The sequence below is a fragment of the Sminthopsis crassicaudata genome, chromosome 5 (assembly GCF_048593235.1).
Source record: "Sminthopsis crassicaudata isolate SCR6 chromosome 5, ASM4859323v1, whole genome shotgun sequence".
Taxonomy (NCBI): Eukaryota; Metazoa; Chordata; class Mammalia; order Dasyuromorphia; family Dasyuridae; genus Sminthopsis; species Sminthopsis crassicaudata.
In genome coordinates, this window is record NC_133621.1 from 109,707,235 (window position 1) to 109,712,558 (window position 5,324).

The window sequence follows — 5,324 nt, forward strand, 5'->3', positions numbered from 1 at the left end:
GTTTGCTAAGGTGACTTTTGTGCTCTTTTGTTTCCCATGTTGAGGCAATAGTCTTATGTTAAATTTCTATATGAAGTTAGTATAATTAGTATCTGTGACATTTCTTTCATCCTTATCCCATTTTTTATAATCAATAACTTGTTTAATTTATTACAAGAGGTGGCCTTCCAAGGTGGGGAGAGGTAGATACATTTAGGAAGATGACAGAAAATGAAAGATACCAACTAACAAAGTTTAAAACTTGCTTAAATAGGTCAGCTTATAATTGTTTCAATTGCATGCTAATTCTTTTTTTTCCCACTTTTATTCTTTGAGCTTTGTATTACTTTTGATATTTGCTCTCATGAGTGAATGTTCTGCTGATAAATAGACAGTTTATGCAGGATTATCTCCCACTTTAGTAAGAAGTTGCTTTCTAGTGGTATGACACTGGCTGGGCAAGGCATAATCTATCTGCTTCAGCTTTCTCATCTGAAAAAAAAAAAAAGAATAGTAATATGGATATGGACCAATCTCCCAGGATTGAGGATCAAAATTGTATATATGTCTGTATATGTGTGTGTATGCTTTGCAAACATTAAGCTGCTATGTAAATACTAGTTATTATTTCTGAATATGCTCCCCCTTTCCAAATCCTCCCCATAACAAAGATTTTGAAAGAAAGAGAAAAAAATCAGTTCAGCCAAATTAAACAATTCATCAATCACATTTGACAGCATATACAATATCCCATACCATAGTCCTCCACCTCTACAATGGCAGGAGGAAGGAGATATAATTATTTTCATGGTGGTCATTTCCTAAATACTTATCATGAGCATTGTAATACAAGCTAAACATATGTCTTGTGAAAGGATATTTCTTGTTGCCTTTGGTCATGTGACAAAAATAACACTGCCAATCCTTATTTTCCTCCCCAGGGAGAACTAGTGAGCCAACCTTCCATTTAGCATCAACTTCTTCCTGCATTCTGGTTTCCTTTACTTTCCAATGATTGAAGTTGTTTTGATTTAGTGCATCCTGTAATATTTAACAAACATCTATTAATCAGGGCCTATGGTCAAAACATTTTACTCAGCAATTGTCATGCATGAGGATCACTTAGACAAATTCCTAAAGAAGGGAAAAGGAAAAGTGCTTAATCAGGTAAGCAACCTTGTAGCTGAATCTGGATTAGGGTCATCAGAAATTTCCCCTTTCTAAGAACACTGTTTTCAGCAACAAATGCAGTCACAGCACAAAAATGAAGGAAGCAAAAGAAGACACCAACATACTACTTTCTGTCCTCTCTCTATTATGCAGTAAGTTTGAATTCAGGCAGAGACCATGAACCTAGGAACCCTCCCACCTCCTGTACCCCCAAGTCACCCAAATAGAAATACCTGCCTTTTCTCTCTCTTTTTTTTTTTCCTGGGCTTACCTCTTTTTGATTTCCTAAATGTCTAAAGCTAAAGTATATAAGAGTCCTTGCTTCCAAGGAACTTATAGCATTTTTTTTCTTTATTAAAGCTTTTTATTTTTCAAAACATGTGTGGACAATTTTTCAACATGAGCCCTTGTAAAACCTTGTGTTCCAATTTTCCTCCCCTTCCTCCACCCCCTCACCTAGATGGCAAGAAGTCCAATATAGGTTAAACATGGTAGAAGTCTATGTTCAATCCAATAAACACATACATATTTATGCAATTATTTTGTCCCACAAGAAAAATTACATCAAACCAGAAAAAAATTGAGAAGCAAAATAAAATGCAAGCAAAAAACAACCAAAAAAGTGAAAATGCTATTTGTGAACCAAATTCAGTTCCCACAGTCCTCTCTCTGGGTGTAGATGGCTCTCTTCATTACTAAACAATTGGAACTGGTCTGAATCATCTCATTGTTGAAGAGAGCCATGTGGGAACTTATATCATAAGAGAAGTGATAACCGAGGAGGGGACATTTTGCTCTAGAAATTTATAGGGATAGTGATTTGGACCATAGGGAAGAATTCTAATACAGTCCACGCAGGAACGTGGCAGCGTATTTCATTTGTTTATCGTTCAAGGATGGAAAAAGGCGCATGGAAAGAGTATCCACTAGTTCATGAGTTGGTAGGCAGAGACAGCCACCAATCAGGAGCATGTAGTACCAGGGAAAAAGAGCCTCCAGAGTGCGGCTTTTTCTGCTCTTAGTGGGAGGTTGATTATAAAGCAGATCATATGCAAATATGACCTAGCCTTTAAGGTACAGATCACATCCCTACCCTCATTATTTCTCCTTGAAATGATTTTTGTCTCTGTGCTTCCCAAATATCTACTGCATATGCCATTTATTTGGTCTGCATAAGTTTCCTGCCTTAAGTTGTCTTATTTTTGTATGTTTCCACCATATAATGACCTCTTGGTTTGGAGTTGGAGGATGCACTGGCTCTTCCGCTGATTACCTATGTGTCTTTTTCCAAGTCTCTCCTCTTCTTGGGGCCACAATTTCTCATTTAGAAAAAGGGAATTGTTGTGGAAAGAATATACACAAAAGCTACAACTATAAAAATGAAAATAACCTCAAAAAAAAAAAAAAGAAAATAACCTCAAAAAATAAAACAAAAAGGAAATGGAACATATTGTTATTATAATGTCCAATTTGACTTTTAGAGAATGGTTGAGAAAATAGGCCTCTTGATGATCAATTCTGATGGACATGGCTCTTTTCAACAATGAGGTGATTCAGACCCTTCCCAACGATCTTGTGATGAAGAGAGCCATCTATATCCAGAGAAAGAACTGTGGGAACAGAGTGTGGATCATAACATAGTATTTTGCTCTTTTTGTTGTGGTTTGCTTGAATTTTATTTTCTTTCTCATTTTTTATCTGATTTTTCTTGTGCAGCATGATAATTGTATAAATGTGTATGCCTATTTTGGATTCAACATATAGTTTTACCATGTTTAACATATATTGGATTATATACCATCTAGGGGAGGGTTGGGGAGAAAAACAGGGAAATTGGAATACAAGGTATTTCAAAGGTCAGTGTTGAAAAAATCTCATATGCTTTGAAAATAAAAACTTTAATTAAAAAACATGAAAAATGAAAACATGCCTCCCTCCTTTGTTTGAAGAGATAAGAGACAATGATTGCACATGGTGTTAGATTTGCTTGATATTCCAGTTTTACTGAAAGTTTTCCTTCTCCCCCCTTTTATTTTTTATTCTTTTTATTTTTATTTATTTATTTATTTATTCATCTATCTATCTATTTATTTATTTATTTATTTGTTTGTTTGTTTATTTATTTATTTTTACAAGAGATGGTTTGCTGTAGAGGGGAGAAAGAAGGAATAAATTTAACAATTAAAGTGTTTGAAAAATAAAAGTTATTAATAATAATTTTATTTAAATGAGGGAATTAGATTAGGTAATGATGAAGGTTCTTTCTTGCTCTAAATTTACGATCATATGACTTTCTTTCTCCAACTAAATTGTGAGCTCCTTGAGGTCAGGGACATTTTTGTGTTGCCCCCAGATGTATAGGACAATGGATGATGAATTTGCAAACCTAAGAAATAGGATTATGTTTTTTTTTTTTTTTGTGGGAGAACACCATTTAAAAGGAGAGAATAAAATATTAGATTTTTTTTCATAACACTTCTATCTTTGAGGGGAAAGTAATTTATTGTTTCCCAATAAGCAGATATGTCTTATGGGAGATGGTTCTTTGGATGCTTAGTTTCTCTTGAATAATCTAAATTTTGTGTCATTTCTCTAACTGATACTTAGAGAAACTCAAACCTCCTCCAGCCTGGGCAGTAGCTCAGGCTGCCTTGTACAACACAGGGAGTAGTTATGCCACAGTGTGAGAGCTAAGTCTGGGAACATCACACTAAAGACAGATTCCTGCTGTATGAGGGTTTCCAGCTGGGAAAATTGCCTTCAGTTCAGCCAGCATTTAGCAAAATTTTCCAGCTGCCATGAATATGCAAAAGAAAGTGGGCCACTGGCAAAATTGCATGGAGGGCTAGCGATTAGACAATATCATAGACAATAAAAGTTTGGACAGGTTGACTGTGGGAGTGCTGTATGTACTGAGTAAAGGTACTAAATTGTTCTGCCTCCACAGAAATGGCTGGTAGACATGACTAAAAAATACATGATTATAACCATTCCTTTGTGGGTCTTTTCCACATTCATTTGAAAGAGGCATGGCATCTCATAAAGAATAGCAACTTCCTTTCAACCCAGAGGACTTAATGAAGAATTAAGAATATTGCCTTACTATCACTGAAATAATAGAAGGAAAATTGAATTATTCTTCCCATATTAAATGCATCTATTCCTGAATGTTTCTGCCAAAATGACTCTGCTAACCCGGTGTGAAATATACTTTGTTTTCACATGGGGACATTAAACAAAGATGCCGGCTCTGGTATAACCACTTTGAAAGGAATGAAAAGCATCAGAATGAAAAAGTGCTCTCAACGTATGGTTCTATCAGCCCCAAATTGTATCACAGCTGCTTCTGGCACCATTAGATGGAACACTGGGTAATTTATAGAAGTCGTTTTTTAACAATTTGATTGTTGGTATATATCTGTTGAATTGATTGGTTGTAGAGACATCTTTATTTTTATAATAGCAATAACATCCTTTGCTGATTATGGCCCAATTTATTCCTAATGATAACATTACCAACCAGCATTTATCAATTTATATTGGGAAAATATGCTATTATGTCTTAATTATCTGTTTAATTGTAGGAAGATAAGAGCCTATAATACCCTGGATTTAGCAGCTTTTGGGTAGCCTGTTACAATCCCTAAGGTCTCTCTAGGCTGTTTCTACCTGCATTTATATGTAAGGCATGGTGACATAAATGATATTTAATACTCATCCTTGGGTGAGTAATAAAGCCATAATATCCACAGAGTCACCCAGCTAACCCTAAGGTACCACAGCATATATTTCTGCCAACCACTAGTTGTACTACTACCTTACCTGTACAATCTACCTTACTTGGATGCAGTTAGTAGGGATCCATGTGATGCACGTTCACCAGAATTTCTCTAGAGACTCCATAGAACTTCCTGGAGGGTGAGAGGAGGGGATTACCTTTTTCTTTCGACAATATGTCAAGACTTGCCTACACGTAAGTATAAAGTGACTACATTTCTTCATTCCTGTTTCCGTCTAGCCCCTTTCCTGTCTCTCCATGGAGTGAGCCAATATCCTTGCAATGAATGATTGGACATTTAGTAGTTCTATTCTAAGCATTGGGAGGGGGGCAGATAGAAGCATGAAGCAGTCCCTGCTCTCAGAGTTTACGTGTTGGGACACAGCACAGATAAAAG

The 5,324-nt window shown here is 35.8% G+C and overlaps 1 long non-coding RNA gene across 1 annotated transcript; it reads right to left on the reverse strand.

The window, feature by feature from the left end:
* Positions 1–221: 221 nt before the first annotated feature.
* Positions 222–5,060, reverse strand: LOC141542915 (uncharacterized). The gene is made up of 3 exons (XR_012482271.1): positions 4,972–5,060; positions 940–1,020; positions 222–471 (listed from the first exon to the last, which is right to left on the reverse strand). It is a non-coding gene; the product is annotated as an uncharacterized LOC141542915 (long non-coding RNA).
* Positions 5,061–5,324: the final 264 nt, after the last annotated feature.